This window comes from Aulostomus chinensis, chromosome 16 (assembly GCF_037954235.1).
Source record: "Aulostomus chinensis isolate RoL2024-O1b breed Wild chromosome 16, RoL_Achi_v1.0, whole genome shotgun sequence".
NCBI lineage: Eukaryota > Metazoa > Chordata > Actinopteri > Syngnathiformes > Aulostomidae > Aulostomus > Aulostomus chinensis.
This window is the reverse complement of record NC_141335.1, coordinates 18148832-18173409: the sequence shown is the minus strand read 5'-3', so window position 1 is coordinate 18173409 and position 24578 is coordinate 18148832. Positions and strand designations below refer to the sequence as shown.

The 24578-nt window shown below is 39.8% G+C and overlaps 1 long non-coding RNA gene across 8 annotated transcripts in view; it reads right to left on the bottom strand.

Moving 5' to 3' along the window:
* LOC147247724 (uncharacterized) overlaps nucleotides 1-24259 on the bottom strand; it is a 361363-nt gene extending 337104 nt beyond the window's left edge. For 7 of the 8 annotated variants that reach the window (XR_015109542.1, XR_015109538.1, XR_015109539.1 and 4 more), the window contains exon 1: nucleotides 24117-24259. This is a non-coding gene — a long non-coding RNA (uncharacterized LOC147247724). Of the gene's footprint in view, nucleotides 1-23846; nucleotides 23964-24116 lie in introns of those variants that run through there. The other variant, XR_015109545.1, reaches the window with a different exon arrangement.
* Between the last annotated feature and the right edge of the window lie 319 nt (nucleotides 24260-24578).

Below are 24578 nucleotides of genomic sequence, written 5' to 3'. Positions count from 1 at the left end.
GTTGGGGATATCATTTTTATTGCTGCAAGTTCAAGTAAACAAGAATTCAGCAGTTACATTGGAACCAAACTGACAGTTTACAACAAATACTTATAAAATGACACACATCATATTTGAACAACTATAGCAAGTATAACAGATAAACATTAAGGCATGATATCACCTGTGGCTCGGGCATGGGAAGTTTCCTTAAACCTGTGTTTTGATCAACCGACAACATTATTTTCTTCACCTGTTAGATAGATTTTTTTAGCAAAGTGATTGCATTCCAGCAGTTCATGAAGTAGCATTAAAATGTACCTGGGCTGTTGCCGTAGAAGGATTGAAATATTTTTTAAACCAAGCACAATAGAAAGATAACCGAGAAAAATGTATTCAGTGTCCACGAAAAGTAGAAAACCTTTAATAACCACATTGCACTTGTCTTGTAGCCTTCAGATGCCACTTCCATGCGCTACACCAGTATTGTGAAAGTCATATGGATGAATGGAAAAAAAGGTTTTTTCAAACTTTGCTTGCCTCTTTCGTATCATATTTTTGTTTTGTCCATCTACACATTCCATTCTTGTTAACAAAATATCTTTGGAACGCTTTCAAAGAAAAATAATATGTGGTCAAAGGTCGCGGTCACTGTGATAGGCACATTTCATGGCATGCTACCATGATGCAGTATTTCTAATTAACAAACAACAAATCCAAATCCACTTGCCAAAACAAAACTGCTAACAATCAAAAACATCTGGTTTTGATTGCAGTGTGAACAGCATTAATCACTATTCAATCTCATTTCAAATGACCCCGCAAAAGACATACATATTTATCGGCTCCAACATTGGTAGGTAACAATGTAAACATTTAAGTGATCCAAAATCAATAATGGGGGCAATGAAAGCTGGACAACTCCACCAGTTGCTTCTGCAACATTCTGTCAACTCAACCACAAATTCACTTATCCAAGTTCAAGCAGAACAAAAGCTAGCAAGTTGTGCCTTAGGCAAATGACCGCAAAATGTGAAATTATCTTTTAACTTCACTGCAGAATTATCTCTGTGAAAATCAGATAAATCAAAATAATTCTGCTGAAATAATGGGTTTGCAAATTCGAAACTTGGAAATGTAGCTCTTAAAATCAACAAAAAGAACATAAAAAGTATTCTGGAATTTATTGTTTGTGTATTTGTGAGCTTATTGTAAGATAGTGTGTTGTCACTGTCTGTCTGTCTTTCTTCTTGTCTCTCTGCTTCTCTACACCCACCACCTCACAGTTGCAGATTAGGCCGCTTAGTGCTCACCGCAGGGCGAGCTAATCACCAAGGAGAGGGGCTGGGGAGGAGGTTATGGAGAGAGAGAGGGAGAGAGAGAGAGAGAGAGAGAGAGAGAAAGAGAGAGAGAGAGAGAGAGAGAGAGAGAGATGGGGGGAAGGAGAAGGAGAGAGAGCGAGTAAGAAAAGGAAGGGGAGTGGTGCTAAACTGCCCCCCCACCTCTCATCTAACCATCCGACCCCCGCCAATTCCACCCCCATAATGCCTGTAGGGCACTGTCACGGTGACAGCGGTGTGACAGTAATCTTCCAGTGACACTGTTCTGTTTTTTCTGTCTTTTTAAACTATTTTTAATGGCGGAGGGGTTCAAGCCCCCTCCCCTTCCATATACAGACAACCCCCAAACCTGCCTTTCGCACCCAATGAGTTACCGTGACACTCGGCTTGGTGCCGAACGTTGCTGCACAGCCAGCATGCAGCAAAGAAATTCCTTCCCTCCCTTGCCATTAAAAATACCTCCAGACAATGCATCTGATAATAGGTTTATGCAATGATTCACTGGCACACGGTAGCTTCTCCACCCCAACATCAGCCAACAAAACCAGAAGTGTTTTCTATTTTCACCCGAAAACATTTTACTCTTTTTGATACATCTACATTAAACACATAAGTATGACGTAGTTGGGTTTAAAGAACTCAGCTTTTCCATTCTATGCCTCTCTTTATTCAAGAATCAAACAAATTCCACAGACATGGACTGTATGTTAGTCTGTCTCTCAGCACACTCAAACCTCTCTGTTTTGCAAATGGCTTTCAGACCCATACTCTGCTTAATTCCTGAAAAAAAAAAAAAAACACATTTTTATTGCAAGAAGGGGTAGAGGGACTGAAGTATAATGTGTCTGGCCTGCAATTAACCTGAATCATAAGTCATAACCTTTAAATGGTAGACCTGCTAAAGAATACATAAAGAGAGAAAATAAAAAGGTTCACAGAGAATCACAACCTCTTGCCACACACTACAGTGACTTATAATTACAAAATCACCTGTTTATTGTAAGTTATTTTCTCTGCTTGTAAGAATTTATCTCCTTGTTGAGCACAATGAGGAGCAATGTGTCGGTAAGCAGAAGGTAGCACTCTAGACAATAGGAACAGAGCCAGATTTAAGAGCACTGTCGCTTGGTGTATGCCAGGCATCTCCATAAATCCTAATACACAGTCTTTCCCTGTGGAACAAAAAAAAAAGAAATGCAAAGAAAGGGAGGGAATGAATGCATTTTCTTCTTATCTATCTGTCTTTCACTCTTTCCCTAGTGAGAGAGACAGAAGGGAATAAATGGCTCTTCTCTCCTCTCCTCTCTCCACGGTGTGGGCTGACAGCGCAGCAGATGGTGGTTTAAGCAGTGAATTTATGAGCGCCACAATCTTAATGTTGCAGAAAGAAAAGAAAAGGACTCGCATCAAACGCCACTGACAAATGCACTTGCTAATATTAATGCACTCCTCATTCATCCAATATGCTGCCTAATTGCTTTTCTGTACACAGTAATATGGCACCTGCTGCTCAAGTCCGGCTCTCACGTCAGGAGTTGGGAGATTGAGGTGGAGGGAGATGTGAAAGTAGAGAGAGATGAGACAGAAGCTATCTCTCTCTCTCTCTCTCTCTCTCTCTTTCTGTCTCTCTCTCACATTCTGTCTTTCCTTTTTTTTTTCTGTGATGGATCCAGGGCTGTGGATCATGCACCAGACCTGTCAGCATTCCTAATTAAAATTTTATACTTAGGGCTCAGGAAAGAAAAAAAAAGTAGAAAGCACTCAGTAAACAATCAGCGATGAGAGGAGAGTAAGGAAGATGCAATCACACAAACAAACACACACACACACCACACACACACACACATACACACACCGTGTGACACAGCGAGGTACACAAAATCCAGTTGTAAGTACAGCATCATACATTGAAAATCCTTGGACTTTATTAGAGCTTAACAAGGCCATCTTGCCCGCAGATCAAGCCCGGATCCAAAAAGAGCTGAAAAGCGGCGAGCCCGCTCTTTCATGGGCTCTTGTGGATATGTCAGATGTAATAAAAGCACAAAGGCTGTTCAGCAGTGTGGCTGTGTCACCTTCAAAGTATCAGTGACTAAAGTGGTTTCACAGACATGTTGGATCAGACTCGAAAGTTTTAAAATGTCTGTACAGTTTGCCTCAAATTTCTCCTCAACATGGTGAGAAAAATATTTGGTTCATAGATGTGTTGAGAGTGATTTTTTTTTTTTTTTATAGAACGACATTAGTGCATGCTATTTAGTAAATTTTTTCACAGCACCTTCAACTGAACAGCAAGCAATACCATTAAGTGTTGCTGGTGCTTTTGCTGTACACTTCGGTTTCAGGCAGGGCTTATACTACTCACAACCACACACGCACACACACACACACACACACACACACACACACACACATACACACACACACACTCATGCAAAGTGAAGAATAAACTTTTAGTCCCTTTCCTCCCCTTACTGTACTTTCCCTAAAAGCTTCATGAATAAAGAGCCATTACGTGTAACTCATCCGGCCACCTGTTTAACAGGCATAAACACGCAGAAATGTGATATTTCCAACTGCTTTGGCAGTGGTTACATACAAGCTAAGATAAAATCAGTCTACTTTGCCTGAGTTTAGCTTTGTTTGACTCAAATTAAAATGTGTCAAATTCATCTAAACGTAGTAACTGTCTGAGATGACAGCCCTCCTGTCCAGCAGTTCCTCATCCCTCACCAGGCAGCGGGAGAGATGAGGGAGGAGTTAAAGACTGATATTGAATAATGTCTCCATTCTTTCTAAACTTCCTTCACTAGTTTAACGACAAGAATATTAATTCATCCAGATTTTACATTTGTTTTAGTTAGTCAATCTACACTCTTGCTCATCTAGTAAACCTGCACTGTTGCTAATCTGACTAAATTATACATATTTGATTACTCAATCAATTTCATTCCTTGAATGACACACATGAATTGTTCACTTTTTTCAAGCTTAACTTATATACATGTGTTTTAAACAGAAATTGAGATATATTACTAATTGATATGCATCAACAATCAATTATGAATGGATGTCGCTCTGAATTAATTTGTGAAATGCCTGAATCTCCCCGCCCCTAGTTACTATTAAGCAGCACTGATGCTCGTTGTCATTAGAGCTCATCATGAAACATTCAAACAAATATTTCAATCAAATCTCAATTAAAGAGATCAATACTCTGTGATTGCATCCGAGTTATGAATTATTCAGCACTGATGTCTCACACATGATCCCTTTGAGGTTGTAAAAACACCATCATCTGTATTACCAGAACCTGTTTTTTCATACTTTATTTTTTTTATTTCTCACTCTTTTGTGTGTTATGGAAGCTTCTTACTGAAATCTGACTTTTTAAGACTCATTATTTTAATGCTTTTCATCATGTTTCGGGGTCCATCTGGGGCCCATGTTAGCCCCCTATAGTCCCACCATTATCTGCCCTCCAGCTGCTGTTAAATGCACTAAATTGTAAAATAATGAGTTTGTAAATTGCACACAATTATGGATGCAAATTGAATAAATCCTCCAAACTATAGATTGTCCTTTCTTGCTTAATTGATGTATGTGTGATGGAGAGTAGCGGTGTATTTTCTTGAGTGGGTGGATGGATGAAAAACTGAAAATGCATTTGTTGTTTGAGGCATGAGGTAGGATTTGATTGATCATAACAGATTGTACCAGTTATGGAATGGGAGGTGCAGTATGCATTATTGATTACCTTTTGAATGATTGATGCAATTCAAGTATTTATGCCATGTAAAAACTAAGATCAGAAAAGAAGGTAAATTACAAGAAAATGGGGTATTATTTACACTACAAAAAACCGATTCAAATTAAACTATGAGTACATTTATACTGCAAAAGCAGCAATAGTGAATGGCAATACATTAACTGCAAATGATTAGTTCATCTTAATCATTTTTCTTATGAAAAAAAGGAGAAGTGACTTTAAAATTCACAAATCGTATTGTATTGATTTTCTACCTTAATGCGTAGAACTCAGCCCCCTGGTGGAATGGTAAGGAACTGAAGCTGAACAATCAAGTAATGAGCAAGAGGCCATTTGTTCAAAATTAACAAACAGAACTCATGTAAAATATGTTTTTAAGTTTAAAATAATTATGATAAAATACATATGAGTTGGTATATTATGTTGGTATTGGGATTGATATTCTGGAATTTTAAGTTTGTTACGTGGATAAATTATTCATTTTCACTGGATTACTGAAGGCTGACATTAACCTTTAATTGCACAATTAATGAAATTGAAAAATTTACACAAGGAAATATTTAATCTTATTCTTGTTTGCGTGACGAGAGTTGTGATTGAAGATTTGGGCGTGCAGCAAAATATTTCCAGATTTCAAAAGAGCACTTGCTTTCTTCATTTTTGACGTCCTAAATATTACAGATAGAATCAGTGCTACAACCAGAATTTTAGGAACACTGAAATAACAGTTCACCACAAACTTCATATAGTTCAAGACAAGATCTAAATTGTGTTTCAAAACAATTCAGATTTTTGTTATCGTGATGCTGGAGGAGTACTCAAATGTAAATATGTTGAGTTTGAATTTGAAACTAAAAAGGTATTAGGTTCTGTCTGAAAATAGCATGTAATCTCCACCAGAGGTCATATCAAATTATAGATTCCTTTACATGTAATGTTAATGGATTATCATGTATTAAATTTCTGGCTAATACGTCATATGTGTGATGTATAATAATGCATTGACTGTGACAGACCGCGCCGCGATATAGCCTCCTCCAATGGATTAATATTATCATATATTCTGATCCAGCGCTACCAAATGTTTCTTCTCTAAGCTAAAGAAAGATCAATTATTTATCTGGGAAAAAAACAGCCTAAATTGTAATAATGAGGCAGCAGACAGCATAACATCAGACACACAGTCAATCAGGCAGGATTCTCTTTGAGGATCTGACAAATACACACACACACACACACACACACACACACGCACACATACACACACACACACCTGCTTTGTATCGGTCCTTTTCCTCCAGTGTGTCTGCATATGTGGGTGGATGTTTTGCACGCATTTACCTTGTCCCTGTGAGTGTATATGTACCATATGTTTATGTGTGTTCATGTGTGTGTTTGCGTAAGCTAACTCTTTTATGCATGAAATGGAGAACACTATGCACCTGAAGGCACACGTCAACATGCCAAGAACAGCCATCAGCTCAACATTTGAGTCATATCCAGTAGTTTTAACACACACACACACACACACACACACACACAGGCACACACACAGACACGCACACACACTAGAGCATTTCTGGCTGCATTTATGCATGAAAAAAATGTTTATAATGTGATAAGGAATTATTTTTTACCGTGCAATTCCTCCCACTCGTTTAAAACTGTGATTTAACCCCATGAGAAAAATAACTAGTTTGCAGCATCATACAAACATAATGCATTAAGTCTTGATAAAGCATTGGGTAATAGTTACTGAATTAACACTACTGAAATTATTCAACTGTGTGCTTCCACAGCAATGTTTTTCTGAACATCTGAGGATTTTTTGTAGCAATCGGAGAGGGCCCTCAGATGTAAAATAAAATAATAAATGAGCATAATTCTTCTTATATATATATATATATCTTCGTCCTCTATAAGCCCACTGTCCTTTCACTTTCTGGCAGAATGGGGGGTCACCACAGCACCTAATGTTTTATAAATTGTGTGTTTTAAGGTAAGTTAGAAAAGAAAGCCTCTCCTACAATTGATCAGTGGCCCATTTACAACTCACAGTAGGACCAGAGCATCTCTGCCATCATCATCATCATCATCATCATCATCATGGCTGGAGATATACTACCCACAATGCTTTTTCACAAGCCATCTAATTAGCTGCAGAAAGGTCAAGTAAAGTCAGAGTGTGATTAGAGCACGAAGGAGAGAGAAAGAGTGAGCGAGGATGAGGGGGAAGGAGGGGAGGGAAGAAATGAGACAGACAAGATAAGAGGAGGAAGGGGCTCACATACATCTAGGTTTGGATGTGTGCCAGTCTATTTTTTTCTTTTTTATATTCACCATCCTCTTTTTTTTATGCTTTTTTCTGCATACTTGCTACAGAATTTTGGCTTCAATTTTTAATGAAACACTTGTGCTGCTGCCCCTGGACACATTGGCTAAGCTGGCCCATCAGGTAAGGGGTTCCCTGGAGGGTCATTAAAAAGCAGGGATGCAGTGCTGATCGGACCTGCCTGAGTGCCAGCCTATTAAGTGTGAGGCTTCCAGAATTCAACTGGGGTGTTTCTCTATGCTTTTGAGGAGTGTGTGCAGTTGTATTTTTTTGTTTGTTTGTTTGTTGGGTTTTTTTGGTCATTTTCATGCCTCCACGCCAGAGACAGCCATGGCCGGAGGCATTATGCTCTCTTTTGGTCCATCCCAACATGTTGTCTCAGTATCACCTTTAGAGAAGTCCTTCGAATTTGGTTGCAAATATTCAGCTGGACTCAAGGATGACCTCAAGATCACTGTGACCTGATTAAATAGGGTTTTGGCCATAATTTGCAAATCCCCATGGTGATAAGGACAAAATTAGCCGTTAAAGTCTGCACCTTATTGCTGCAGGGATGACATATTTTTATGTTTCAACCCCAAAGTTTGCGTCACCATAAGTTCCCTCAATCAAAAGCCAGCCAATCATTGCAGAAAATCAGCAAATTTATGAGTCATAATCCTAACAAATGCAACACACTTTTCTGATTTTTGAAGCAGAAATGTAAATTCTGGGAGCACAAAGCTGATGTTATGCTATGAACTTCCCACTAATTTTTTTTTTTTTTTTTTTTGGTATAATGATGTAGTCTCCTTTAGGCATTTGGTATTTTATAAAGGGTTTTACTTTGTTGTTGTTAGATGTTAAACTAAAAAAAAAAAAAAAAGCAGGTGTTGGACCAGACATTTGTAAAACTTAAAAAAGGAAAAGTTTGCATATTGTAGTTCCTTTTACTTGTAATTTAATGGTGCATCCACGGGTGATGTTTTGAGCCCATTGTGCTTCCTCAAGTCGTGGATACAATAAGTTTCACATAAAGGGAAGTACAATGTTCAAACTTCACTTGTTTTTCAGTTGAACAAAAAGTTAAAATGGCCTATGCTACAGAGGCAACAAGAGATCTTATTTTAGGCATTTAAACAAAAACCTGTTCAAAAAGATGAGTGAACCAGATGTTCAACAACACTAACTTGCTTGAGCCTTAGGACACATTTCTACACCGCTCTATTCACGGTATAAACTGCAACTGACCTGTTCAGTGAAGGCATAAAACCACAAATTATAGATGGATTACCAATCCCTGTTTTTTACAGATATATTTTCAGCTGCATATTGTGTATGTGTGCATGTCAGATGCACATCTGTGCTGCATTTTTTTGTGTGTGTGGTTGAGTGCCAAGAGAAAACATGACAGTATCGGACCATAGCTCTTCCCCAGGAGCTCCATGTGGTGGTCTTGCTGCAGGCTTTTCCCCTGGCTCAACAGTGAGTCAAAACATTTCCCATGATTTAAAAAAAAACCAAAACAACAAAAAACAACGATAGCAGCAGTGATGTCAATGACAAAACACAGCAACATGGATGACAATTGCACTGAAACTGCACCTACACTGCACTCCCTATCTTTGGGAATTCACTTGAGTGAGGAGCCAGTGTGTAGTTAGCATCACAGATCCAAATGATGTGCAGCACATGTCATTGTGTAGGCTTTCTACAGCAACATATGCTTTGGGTCACACAGTTCGCATACACACACACACACACACACACACACACACACACACACACACACACACACACACACACACACACACAAACAATGGCTGTTCAATTGCCCTTCTACCTGGAATAGCCTGATCCCTGAGGGGACTGGTGTTTTAAGACATTCAGACACACACACACACACACACACACACACACACAGGCACACGCGCACACACACACACACAAGTATGGTAAGTGGACCCGCAGCCTAATGGAGTTTAATTACTCCCAGCACATCCATCAGGGGCTCCAGTAGGGGAGTGGAGTATTTTATCACCACTTTTAAGGGTTATTAGTACAAATACACTGTCACCCTGCATTACTACTGCAGCGCTTTAGGGTGCCATGCCCTCACCACATTCATTACAATCTCTATCAATATCTTTCAGAACTAAACCTTCCCTCTTTCTCCCTCATCCCTCTTTTTTCCTCATCCTCTTCTCACACTCTCACTGCCATTATAAGACTCATCCTCTCCTCCTCCTTGTGCCTCTCTTTACCTCCTTTGACACGCACCTCTAAAAGTTTTAATCCATTTATTTTCAGACATTATTCCCAAAATGGGAGGCATGACAATGTAGTTTGGAGGCTGGCAAGGACAGTACTAGTCGGTGACATAATGAGACTAGTAGTCAAAAAACCTCTTTTCTGCAATGATAGGAACATTACTCACTTCCGGCCAGTAGACAGTGCACAAAGGTAAGGGAAATGAGGTATTTCTTAAATCCATAAAGTTACCTGAGGAAAGTGGGTGGGTGGGTCTGATACCTACGAGTCCATTACTGACTATGAGACATATTGAAACGTGAGATGTTCTTCTTCAGGTCTTTTTAGGAAACATTTAATTTATAGTTTACTCCTCTGTGTGTCTGCATGTCAAAACTATAAGTCTTTTATTTGCCTATATGTATTTGACTGCAAATATTCAATGCCATATTCATTTAATCTTTATAATTAGGTAAAACGATAACAAGTTGAACTATTCTGGAAGAGTGGATAGCCCAAATTTATAACCAGGACATTTTGTCTCGTTTAAGATTAAAAGAAAAAAACGAAAATGATAACAAAAAACAGTGAAGTTGGTCGAGCAACATTGCTTTACCAACTTCACTGGTTAAATATTAATTAGGTTTCCCTTCCCACCCAGGTGATTGTATTACTATGGCACCTATGTTTATCTGAATCCTCTATACTTGACCGTAGCAATGCCACTGATCTCAGCTGGTGCAGAAGCTTGGAACCATTGCTGAAACACAAATTGTAACAAATGGAATTATTAACTATTAACAATGCCAGTGCAATTTAATTTTAGTTTCAGTGGACTAGTTTCTTTGTGTTCAGGTTACCTAGTACACTGATAACTATTTCATGGAATACATGAAGTGCATGATTATAGAATATGTTAATGAAGCTTCCATCCTAAGTTAGCCTGGCAATACAAATCTATAACTAATATAACTTTACTATACTGAAAAAAATAATTATTTAAATTCAATTTTTTTTTATTTAATTATGGTTAAAAATCCACAAAAAATGCAATACATTAAATATATTACCTTTGGATATTTTCAATAAAAAGCCCATTGGATAGAAGGCAACAGAGAAACAAGACAAGGCAAGAGCTGTGTAGAGTTCATTGATATTCTCCAGGACTGTAACACATGGATGTACCACAAGGGTCCAGAATGTCCCGTTGATGCTTAATAGGAAAACCTTACGGGAAGGCTGCCTGCTGTAGAATGTTCTCAGCTTCTAGAAACTGTGTGCACAACCTAGCAAAATGGGTAGGCTAAAGCAAGGTGAAAATGAGTCAGACAAAGGGCACAACAATGGCAAACAGAGCTTCATGTATTCATGCTTACTTGTGTTAGCCACAGCTGTTTGTCCATGATCACCTAACACTCAGCACTATGGGCCACTCTACAGACAACATTTTATCAGGAAAGCTTTTGCCTACCCTATACCCTTCGTGTTGCCTGGGTGATGAGGTGAAAACGTGAAGTGAAGGGGACACTTTGCATTCAAGAGTCCAATAAATTTGTTTGAATTGGCCCACTGATGTCCTACACCAGACAGTTGTTATGTCAAGGCCTCTGTGGGGATAACAGCTAAGCAGTTGTTAACTGTTCAATGTAAGCTTACTTCCTCTGCTGCATGTGTAGCTGTTCTTAGGCTGTTACACAGATAAATGCTACAATTCTGAACCAGCAAAGTGACACGTCCTCTTCAGGCATCCAGTCAACTGGCTTACTTGCACATCTTGTAAATTTGGGGTGACCTTTTATTGACTCCATCATAAGGAACATTAAAGGTGCAGTGATGTAATGATTGTGGCTCTTAATCAAAAACTTGATATTTTGCATATGTCGGAGACATGGCTTATCTTGTCAATGAAACTGTGGTATAAAAAATGTGAGAACAAATTTAAGTGAAATACAGTCATTAGAAGCATCACAGCGTAGAAAATGTTTATTCTTGCCATTTTAGCTCCTCCCCTCCCATTCAAGCTCATTTCTTCTATAGGGAGCTTTGGCTCCATGTGCAGTTCATCAGATTTTGACTAATTTTGATGTTTGAAATAGTAGCATGGTATGACAGCCTGCAAATAAATTGATTGCCCAGTGAGTCATGATTTTCAGGAGAAGTATTTGTGCAAAATCAAGCAGGCAATTAAAATACAAATGTCCTTGATTGTCTTTATCACACATTGAACAAGATTCTGTGCAATGAAAACAAAAATTGGATCCATCCTGTTTGTTATGAAATAATACTGGTTTCTTTAGGACTGTGAACTGCTGAGGTATTCATACTGTTTCATTTCACCTAATTTTTGTGTTTACACTGACATTAGATAGCAGAGGAACACAATAAAAATATCAAAATAGAAAAGCTGCTCATTATTATTGTTGACGATTACATTTTATATTTGAAAAGAGTATTTGGACCCTGCCTGTTGGCCTGTGCACCCAAAACTTTCACGTTCTTTCAGAGATGATGGTCAGAGATGGTTGAATCCATCATAAAATACTCCAACAAATAACCTTCACATAATCTGGTGCCACAACTCCTATTACTAACAAACACAAAAAACAAGAATCATTTGTTCATTTTTCAAAAAGATTTGTGTTACTGTATTGTGTGTGTATGTTGTGCGTACAAAACTGAAATACAGCAGCACATTTAATTATTGTGCAAAAGCATATAGGAGTGAAATTCTGGTTTATTCAAAATTAGAACCTATCAGATTGTAAAGGCAGAATGGAACAACAATGTAATGTAATTTGTGGCACCAATAAAATATTTGGTATTTTTGGTATTTAGATACAAAGACAGGATGGGTGTTTTGCTGAAAGGGAGATCATAGGATGAGGAAAACAAAAATTACAAAAAATATGATTTCTATTTGATTTCTAAACAAAAACAAAACAATTCTGTATATAGATGTGTGAACAAAATTTTTGAGTCACCTTATTTTAATTATTGAAATAATACCAATGGACTGGCCTAGTCCCTGACTGACCCCCCGGTGGACAAAACTATATTACATTTCTGCATTAGTTGATGAAGACTTGGGATTATTACAAATTATGAATACGAGGGGAATAGTTTTGTTGTTGTTTTTTGTAATGCATTCACTAAACGGTGAAGAGCTTACACAAATATTACTCCATTTTTCTGGAAGCCTTAACATGTATCAGATTGTAGACATTCTTAACATTCTGCACACTACACAATTTTTACATTGTATTCAATGTAGGGATCTCTTTAGCCTGCTGATCATGAGAGAGAAAGAAAACAGAACTTTTTGTGTTGCTTGTATAAACACACAGCGTCTGGCTCCATGGAGCAGTCAATTTGGTCTAGCATGAAATTTTTTTTTTAAAAAGCCACTCGTCCTCATAGATATGTATGTACAAGGTTACCCAAAGGTCTATTTACCTTTTTTTTTAATCTGTAAGTCTAAAATGGTAAGATATTAAATCCAAAGCTCTGAGCCCTGACACTGTTACGTGGCAGCTGTTGGCCACAGGTTCCATGGTTGGGGAAGGTTATTTGGAGGTAAACCCACACAGCTTGGGCTTGCTAAGTGGCACAATTATCTTGCTTATGCAGTGTTTATGTCCATAGCACACACCTGGCAAAATTGTCTTAGTGTGCACTGACGTATAAACCAACCACCAGCAAATAACGTAAACCCCCCTGCCTGAAAAATAAAAGAAACAATTTAAGTTTGAGGTTGATCTATGGCAGCAAACTCTGAATTAAAGAGATTACAGGGAGAAACACTAAAATCCTGCTGCTAAAACAGCCTGAAAGCCTGCAGGTAATGAGACTTTTTTAAAAAAGAAAAAAAAAAAACACCTCAACTGTGTGTATATGGGTTTCATATGTGTGCATCTGCATTTATATGCAATCACGTACACAAAAAAGATATACAGATTGTTAAAAAAAAACCTCCAACATCACATGAACGCCATATGTTGCATCTCCTCTGCCCCCCCACCAAACCACACACACACACACACACACACACACACACACACACACACACACACACACACACACACACACACACACACATGCATGCACACATATTGGAACAGCCCATCCGCTTCAGTCATTTTTTTTTAAGTTCCTGTTTAAACCCCCATCTGACCAGGTGGCTGTTTATTCTCCTTTAATTATTTTCTTCTTTTTTTTTCCAAGGATAATGAAATAAAAATCTATACTTGGATTCCCTGAGTGCTCGTTATCCAGTTGCACATATTTTATAGTGAAATAAAACATCGGTGTAATGAACAGTGGAATTTGACCTCATGCAGTTTGGGCCATGCAAAGGTCAGAAATTAATTTATCCACTCTGGCAGAGGTGGAAGAGGAACAAGTAGTAAGGAATACAAAGGTTATGAATAAAATAAGACATCCTGTGTATTATGAACCTTTTAAACTGCTATTAAGTTGATGATTTAATTCTGTATCCATCGTTTGTTTGTTTCTCAGTTTTTGCTGCGCAAATGTTGTGAAATGGGAACTTTTAGCCCCCAGTTATCAAAGGGTACCTTTTCATTGCTCTCTAAATTTAATCTACCTAAAGTGTGGTTAAGCGTGTGTGTGTGTGTGTGTGTGTGTGTGTGTGTGTGTGTGTGTGTGTGTGTGTGTGTGTGTGTGTGTGTGTGAGAAGCACCCCCAGCCCTGCTGTCATTCCTTTTGAGAACAAAAGCACCCGACACTACATACCGGTCCAAGTCGAGGTTTGCCTGGTTATTTATGGAAAACGAGGAGTGTATGGATTAAAGAGATGATGCCAAGAAGAAGAACAACACCAAAAAGCCATGATTCATTCCCCAAACCATGGAAACGGCCAAAGGACAAACAAATCAATGGCAGTTTGGATGATATCTGGCCGCAAGCATTGACAGGCCCTGGAGTGTTTGGCATGAATGTAAATGTGAAAAGTGCAGTTTCCTTTATATGCAGCAAGGCGGGCCAAAGCTTCAGTATATGCCATTTTGTCCTGATTAACGCAGCTCAATAACATGCATTTGAAGCAGTTAAAGTAGTTCTGAAGCTTTCAGAACCAGCAAGGAGGAGCGGTGTGCTCAATACATATATTTTCCTCTTTTTCAGCTGAACGGATTAAGCAGAAGAAGTGATGCTGGCGATTTTAGGAGACAACAGTGAGATTCATCAAATTAGAAACCAGCCAAAACAATCAAATAATGCACTGGATAAATGATGTCATACTCTAAAATCTATGGCTTATTGTCTGGGCAGTGAGCCAATTCACATCACTACGCTGGTTATGCAAAACGGCAGGAATGCTTCTAACGTGAGCGAGTCATCAATATACAACAATATACTACTGTTTTACAATGTAAATCTGATACACGCCGGCATTTGTGTATTTGCAGCAGCCAGCTAAAACCACATGTGAGGAGAATGAGGAAGAGGAGAGGGAGGAAGAGCAGAGAGGAGACGAGCCCTGGCTGGCTGCCACTCATCTGGGCACCTTCTCTAAGCAGGGCAGAAAATCAGACACGCCAGGAAAGAATTAAAGGAGAAAGAGAGGGAGAGAAAGAGAAAAATGATTTTTCTTATAAATAGCAGGGCTTGCCAGAAGGCAGAGGAAATGAGAGCAAGTGAGCGCTGGAAAAGAAGGGCTTGAGCTTGACACGGGGCTTAAAATTGAGAGGGGGCGGAAAGAAGGGACCTACTGCGCGAAAATGTCTCCAACCAAAGCAAGGATTAGTGTTCCAACCTCCTCCACCGCCAAGATCCGCCAGTACAACTAATCACCTTCACAGCTTCTCTCTCTCTCTCTCTCTCTCTCTCTCTCTCTCTCTCTCTCTCCTCTTCTCTCATGTCCTTTTTCAGTCTTTTCATTTCCCTCTTTTTCTTCTTTCTTTTTTTTGCTTCCACTCTCCTCTGCTCTTTAAAGTATCATTTCGCCCCTCTCATCGTCATTATGGCTAAAATTAAAGCAGAGTATGTTCTGCCAGGCATGATTAGCTGCAGCAGCCTAACTGGGCAAAGTAAGGGGGCTCTGTTTTTTTGTTTTTTTGTTTTTTTTTCAGTCTCGCGTACGGATGCACACTACATTACCAGGCACAGAAACACACCGCAAACTTCAAAAGGTATCTACATATGTGACGACAAGGGATGTCGCAGATAAAAGACACCCCCCCTCCGTCTTTCCTCCCCCTTGCTTTCTGTCTATGTCTGTCACTCAACCCCATGTTCTCTGATCCCACTACCCCACCTTCTCTACCTGTCAGTCCGTTCTTCTCTCCTTCCCTCTCTCCTCCTCTTCTTTTCCTCTCTTCCTCTCTGTCGTTTCCATCCATTTCCTTTCCCCCAGCAAGGCTCCTCACAAAGATGGCGACAAGTACAATGGCGCATAAACATAAACAAGTCAAATTGATCACACAGAAGATGAGCCAGGCGGTGGATTTTTGAGAGAAGTGATGGTGGTGTGGGGTGGGGGGGGGGGCAGACAGGAGCGATTAAGCTTCTTTCTCTATTTTTCTCTAGCTCAATCTCTTTTCGCCTCTTCTATGTGTTGGGGGGGGGGCAGTTGCAGAACCATCCCAGAGAAAGAGCCACTTCATAAGCAGATGCCTGGCATACGATTGCAGTCGGGGGAGTGTGTGAATTCATTCTCCTCCGCTATAAATACACGCCATGTCTCTGTATAGGTGCGAGCGCAAAATGTAATTAGGCAGCGAGGCAGAAAAGCAAGCTGCCTTTCTCAATGTTTGCATATTTTGTCCACAAATAATGTACTACAAAGGCAAAGAGAGGAGAAATCTCTCTTGAATATTCATTTACAAAATAACGGTTTGCTGATAAGGCCAAGGCATGTGATAATCAATTAGCTAAATGTTCTACAAAAACCTGGTGGGGGGGGTGTGGGGTGCCACTAATAATAAATATGCACACACACACACACAAACACACTGCATGTCGGTGTCTCACAAAATGCAAAATGACGATTTCAGCAGAAGTCTGCAATGAATATCCATGACTAGATAAAATATCACAAAGGATACGTGTTTGTAATGGCTGTTGTTACTGTTTCAAGTGTTGGTACGCAATGCAGTTTGTGTAACATACAGTGTGTGTAAACGCACCTGCTGTTGCCTGTGTAGTTTGCCTGGGATTAGGAATATTACAAGTGAAGATACAGATAGTGCAGATGGAACATTGCTCAAGTGTGTGTGTGTGTGTGTGCGCGCGCGCGTGTGTGTGTGTGTGTGTGTGTGTGTGTGTGTGTGTGAGTGTGTGTGCGCGTGTGTGTGTGTGCGTGTGTGCGTGTGTGTGTGTGAATTGTGTGTGACAGTTGGGGAGGTGAGGGAAGAGTCAGGATGAGGCCTGGCACAGTTTTGCGTTAAACTGAGGTTGTTGTTTTTTTTGTTTTGTTTTTTTGTTTGGGTTTTTTTTTTGTTCTTTTCTTAGCAACAAATTGAACTAGCCGTTTATCACAGCGATGAATAAATGTGACTTGTATTAGGCTTGAATTTGAGGCCTTCACAGTCACCCAGGAAACATAACCAGACGGAAATATTTTCTTTATTCATATTATTTTAATTATCCAACAATCTGAATTCATCTATATTTATGAATCAGAATATAAAGAATAATACCATTATAAAGTGTCAGACATAAAGAAAAACGTGATCTTTCCTTGTGAGAAGCTTTAAAAAACTTTTGCATGATTATCAGAACAGTTGCTGCTTAACTTTCAGTAACATAATAAGAAGTTGTAGCGCTGCATCTCACTTGGCAGTATATGCAAGTCATGCAAGTCTTACTGTGCAACATGTCCAGTTCACAAGTAATACAATGCAGAATATTACATTACACTATTACTCCATGTAAAACCAATTACAAAACATGAAAAAGGCTATTTATATATTAATAACCCTTAACAAATAGTGGTGTCAGGTATAAGCAGTTGTTTTAACATGAAGGATAAATGTCACCACCAAGGCTTTATGTCCTCTCCTACAGGCCCACACAGGATACATCGTCCTCTACTGGCCAAAGTGTGAAGTACAGCTGACCCTGGCTCAGTGACTTCCCGCAGCCGGCCTGGCAAGGAACAAAGAGGTAGTGCTGTGCCAAAAAGGACTATCACTTTCTGTCTCCTCCTGTGAGGAAGGTGGAAGATGAAGACAAGCAAAGGCCCGTGGGTGGGGAGGGGTTGGGGGCAGGGTTAAGAGGGTTCTACCAACTGGAGCAATGCAGCTGTGCGCCACGAATCAACTCCTGGCCAAACTGAGGCAAAGTGTTTCAGTGTGTGTGTGTGTGTGTGTGCGCGCGCACGTGTCTGATAAGAGGGGTGAGGATGTAGGGTTATTGGCACCGAGGGGTGGGCTGGTAAGACATCTGTCATCCTATCATCAATGCTGTCACATCATAGAACAAATGGGCTGTGGCATTTTAACAGCCCAAAAACAAGGGCTGGCAAAAGGTGTCGTTACTGTCTGATCTATCGCTGCTCTTTTGTGCCTTTTTCAATAAAGCACCAAGTGCTGGCTAGCATGCGTCACCTCATCAAAATGTGAGGGGAGAAGGATGGATAATGGTTTCTGCATGAGAGCGTAGATGCAAATCTGACAAATCTAAAAATCTAAATTAACTCATCGCACACAGGGCTGGTTCTGCATCTGAACGTCCTTGGCTGAAGCCCAAAGCCACTCTTGGGGTAGGGAACCAACACTTTCAAGCCAGGACGAAGTTAAGAGAAGGGAGCGAGGTATTTTTAATTCTCTTGACCACACCTCAACCCTTTTGTTTTTTGAAGTAGACCAGTGCTCTGAGGCAAGGTCCTCTGTAATGACACCTTGACTGTAAAGAACTTCATCCATTCCGCTGTGCTATCTGGTGCTTGCGTGACAAGTCGGCTGGCTTTGTTGCAAGGAGAGTGGAGGAGAGCTTTGAACTGTAGACTGACAGCGCGGGGGAAGCCGTTCCAGGCGTAAATGTAAATTATTGTTACTTACACGTTTAACCCAGCACCTACAATCTCCCCTCCCTCTTCCCTGTGCACTGGCTTGTACTGGTCTATTGAACCAGGTAGAGCTATAAAGGGGGGTGGGGAACAATTCTGACATCATGTTGCCCTCTTTTGGCAGGTCTTTGCAACTGCACCTTATTGTCCTCACCTTAAAGACAGCAGAAAATCATTGTCTTTTCAACTGCAATGAAGTGATGTGCGTGATTAAATGGACAAGTGACAATGTACTAAGTTCACCAAAGTAATAAAACATACATTAATTTAACCACAATACTATTTTCACATTAAATGTAGCAGCACAAATTTAATTAGGTTAAAAAAATAAAGGAATCACAAATTTAAATCAAGAGACTTGAGAAATAATGTCACTCTACTAAGTACAATTCAGGAACATTCATGAATATTTATGAAATCTACTTAGCTATGAGATTCTGAAACAGTCTATGTATTAGAAGCTATACCACTGAATGAATCAACAAATGTGATCATCTCTAAGTCGCTCTGTGCATGCTCCAGTCGCAGCATATACATACAATTTTTTCGGTCAATTCAAGCACAAGGATGCAAGAAATGTGTATTTTGTTAATCTCAAGATAAGGAGGGGCTAGCCCGATGAGAGATAGTCAATCGGTATTTATGTATGTGCATGTCCAGGATGGCTTTTAAATATAACTAGATCCAGTTATAGAGCCTGGAGCAGTATGCCTTATTTTTAGACACTGATGAAGAGCAGATTGTGCTTACCTCTTAACAATTTTGCAAAAAAGAGAAGAAAAAATTGCTATGATGCCGTCTTGATTATCTTCATAAAATTAAAAAAAGGAACAAAGAAGTAACTCTGTGCCTTGCAGAGGTATAGCATTTAGACACCTTATGAGAAAACAGGTGTGAAAGGAAAACAGATTAATTACTGACCACAGATTGGATTTTAAGTATGAAATGACACTAAATATGGATTGAGGCGTGCATTCTGCTGTTGATCTTATTTCACGTGCAGCCACTGCCACTCCAGAGCTGAGCACAGTGGCAGCGCCTGTCGTCAGGCAAAGCTCCAAGCTTTTCCCCTAGATACATCTCCACGGAATCAACAGGGCCCTTGCAGCATATCATTAGACGTAAGTATTATAATTACTTGTGTTATTAATTTTGCCTTAACACCCGGGATAATATGATATGTAATTCAACCCTGTTGAGGGAAGAGAGAATAAGATAATCACAAATGCATCTCTTATGAAAATCAATGTTGAAATGGATATTCCAATAATGCCAAACCACTACCCCTCTGTTTTTTCTCATGCATATCATCCAATAATTTTCTGCATTCATCTGGAAAAAAATATATAAATATGTCCGACATATTTCACATGGGTGCCCATGTCCGAGGCAAAACAATATGGATTTGTGTTGCCTCGCAAACAATTTTAATAAAAAGCTATTGATTGGGGATTGAGCTGCTAGCCTGTGGGCGCAGTGCACCAGACCCCAGTGGGTCCAGATCATTAAAGTCCTCAACTGCTGGCTTCACTGGTGCAAATTTGTTCAATAAGAGTCTGGCACGCATGCTTCAGGGTTTGATTTTGATACAGACACGGCAAACTGTTTGTGGCTGCTCCACAGGCCACAAATGATAGAGGTTTTCTCCAAAACAAAGACACATTCTGTCAAAACATGGATGGGAACATGTGACATTTTTTATGATGTATTTTTGGTCAAATAGACAAATCAGTGATGATTTTACAATGCAGTGACATGATTAATATTAAACAATATTCCTTATCAGCCTGTAAGCGCTCACTAAAAGCACCTAGAAAACTGTAAGTCTTGTCAGAAGAATGTGCAATGTAATGAATTAAAGAGCCATTAACCCACTGCAATCCATGATCAATCCTCTCTCTCTCTCACTCACACATACACACAAACACATGCATGTGTGCGCACACGTGAACACACACACACACACACACACACACACACACACACAGACACACCACAATGCAAAGTCTGATATTCTGTCTTTATGCACAACCTCATCGAAATGTATGCAGCCATAATATCTACAACCAGGCAGAAACATACTCGCATACACTTTCTTGAGCAGGTATCAAAGCTTTGGCGCAGCGAGACAGTTTTAATTACCAGGTACTTTCCTTATGCTTATGATGTCAATTTCTCCCACAAAGCTGGTAATGATATTCAAAATGCCTGCTGGCGACTCCTTATTTCTCTTCTGTCTTTCCTTCCCGCTAAAATATGAATACCCCAGTTTATCCGAGTTATTTGTCCTCCAGTCACTTTGTAAAATTTTTCGTCCACCCAACATATCTTTTTTAATTCAAGCCTCGTTGGAAGGAATGGCAATAAAGGGTTTTTTGTTGGGGGGGGGGGGCAGGATCAATGCAGAATGTATTAGTCTGCACTGCAGAGACCGACTTCAATAATAAAAGAATTGATCCTTTAAAGTGAGGCTTGTTCTGGGCTGGCATGGTAAAGGAGGATGGTCCATTCCAATACTGCATGGGCCAGATGGAGAATCACAGCAGGCTATTTTGCCCCTCCCACCACACCCCAAAAATCTGATTTGATTTTGAACCACGGCTGGATTCAATGGCACAATTACTGAAGGATTCTTGTTGAATTGCAAGCATTATGAAGGAGCATGTCCAATAATTCCGGAGCAAGCACATGATATGTAAGGGAGAGAACAAAGTTAAATGAGATCGAGAAAGGGGATTACTGGATGACAGGCTATGATTTCATTTATCATTAAGATACATCCAGTGTTGTTTTTAATTTACAGTGTTGCCAAAACAGGAGCTGCTAATATTTCTCGATTTCCATTAGTCACCGAACACATCAGATCCCAGCAGTGTCTCTGTACACAGCTGTCAGTAATAATGTGCCAGCAGTAATAAAGCATGAGGGCTGGATATATAACAAGCACACTTCATAGTGTGCCTAACAAGCACACTTCACACACTAATCAGCTCAAGTGGACTTGCATTGCATCCACATACTTCCCACCTCGAGGAGATGAGGGCTGGTTTAGTTTTGTTAATTTTCTGGATAGTAATGCTAGATAAGGTTATCTGTGATTTGCTGAAAGTAATGAGTTATGTCGAGATGTTTCAGGAAAGGATGATTCCTGTGGTAGTAAGTGATGAAGCAAAGTGCTAAATGCAAAGTGGGGGTCAGAAGTAATCATAGGAAGCACACACACTGTGCTTCTTCTCACCAAACTTTTATTGCTCTTCCTCTAGGCCGCTAAAGACTGCGAGCTGTCCCATTCAACACAACAAGATAGTGTTTAGTTACAAATGGACCTCTGTAAAATATCAGATAATGACAGTGACTGCAAAGGATTATCATTGACATATCTGTTTTCATCAGTAAAGAGGAATGATTATTTTCATTGGTAAATTATCTGCTGATTGTTCTGTTTTATTTAGACCAACCAACAACCCAAAAACCAAACACTTTCAGTTAAGAAAATGCAGACAATCTTAACATTCAAAAGATTGGAACTGCAGCAAACATGAATAATCAGTTCTCAAAATTAACACTGATAAATTCTATGATGTTGGACAATTTGTGCTGGCTCTGCAGCCACTAAAACCTGCTGTGAAGCTGAGATGAATATTATAGATTTATAACAAATAAAAAGATTTTCAACTTGTTTTTCTCATTTAATTATCTTCCTCTACAGGAATGTTCATGTAATTTATTGTTGTGCATAACAGTAACGGCAGTTTAATATACTAAATTTGGCAGAAATATTTGCAAAATATATGCAATCTAAATCTAAATATTTTTACATAAGCATAAGCCTCAAAAATATGTAGTGGTGTAAAGTTAACACACACACACACACACACACACACACACACACACACACACACACACACACACACACACACACACCATATGACCCCCAGTGCCACTGCCACCCATTGATAAGTGCGGTGAGCTTGAGTGAGGTGCAATGGGGAAGGACAGACACCTGCCTCCTGTAATCCCATCAATTCTTGTCAGACAGGAGTCTGGATACAAGCTTGTCTCTGAGGCCTGTAATCCATGGCTAAGTCTTCACACACTGCTTTCCCACATATCTAGAAACACACACACACACACACACACACACACACACACACACACACACATACAACCTCCATATCTTGGACAAAAAGGTGTTTGTGGCTATTTTATGCAACTGGTCTGATATAATATCATTTCTATAAATTGTGTGCTACAGGTAACCCACATTGCTCAACCCAGACATAGAGTACACACTAAAGTATGCATTTCTGCTTTAAATTGATCCAGAAAATAAAAATCCATAAAAAGTTTTAAAAAAAAGAACCCTCTCACAGAAACAGGCAAGGGCACATCATTTTCCATGTGTAATTTGAGTTTCATTCAAAGAGGACAAAGAAAGAAAGAAAGAAAGAAAGAAAGAAAGAAAGAAAGAAAGAAAGAAAGAAAGAAAGAAAGAAAGAAAGAAACAGACAAACAAAGAATGAAAGAAAAAGAAATAAAGAAAGAAAAGGAAAGTTAGAAAGAAAGGATTTTCTTGTGGCATTTATATTGATTAAGACAAATATAAGCAGGAATGAAAGCTGCAAACCCTCCCATGTTGATCAGACATCATGCATATGATTCAGCTTTCAGACATTGAAAGAAAAATTCAAACATAACATGCCCAAAAGGAACAGAAGACAAGGAAATCTACTCTTGGGGATGCACAAATGCCTGAATCCCTTCAGCACATTTAGCTGTCAAGCCAGTAAATCAATCACCAGTCCAGGAAACAATATGTCCCATTATCATTCAGATACATGCAAAACACCACAGCAAAACAAAGAGAAAAAATGAGAGAGATAAAAGGCTTCTTGGGCAAGGCACCCCTGCTCATGTCTTGCTTCAAAGAGAGAGAGAAAGGAGAGGGAGAGAGCGAGAGAGGGAGACGCAGGGTGCAGGACCCACACGGTGTAGTTCCAGCCAATTGCATTCCAGAGAAGTGACCATGGCCAGTGATAAACAAAGCAACATAGATCATTCCTCTCGCAGACGGAGCCCGGCGCTGGAGGCAGCGGTAGGGAGAGCGGTCAGACAGCGAGGGAGAGAGAAGGAAAAGCAGACAGAGACGGAAGACAACAGAGAGCTCACCGCCTATATGCATCTGCCCCTCTGCTATCCTCTGATGCTACATTTTGACGCCCTTTTTGCAACTGGAATGCCATTAAAAGCCAGCCATGCCGTACGCCTGCAGATTTTCTCGCCATGACAAGAATGAAGAGCCAAAGACTGAGAGAGAAAGAGGGAGGGAAGAGTGCTGCAGCTTCTCCCACTACTACAGTGCCGATGCATCCCATGAAAAACAAATCCTTAAATTGTTCCCATTTCCCTAAGAGAACAAAAAGGGCATTCAACACTTACCCACTCCCAGACACAAGACTCAGATTCAGTGCTCATTTGAGCCCAGTGTGCATCACAACAGAAACCTCAGATATTCCTCCAAAACAGATGTGCAAAGAGGAGCAGTGAGGTTCTCCCTCTTTTGTTTGTGAGCCTGTCTTGCTAGGTTTCTCTGTTTGCATCAGCTGGCTTTTTGCAGCTTTGAAGCAGGTGGATGACAAAAACATCAATCTCTCCAGGCACATTGTGTGGCACGCACGCTTTGACACACCACACTCCCCTCACCAGCTCTATACAGTATAATCACACATTGCTATTCTCTGCTCACATCTTCAGGAATGAATATGAGCTAAAAGGAAACTGAAGGACAAGTGTGCATTGTTGGAGTGTGCTTTCATGTTTTGATTGGTTTAGAATAGGAATTTGCTGTATCTCCAGAGATCTGTTTGCCATATGTTGAGGCAATTTATGGCACAATACGGG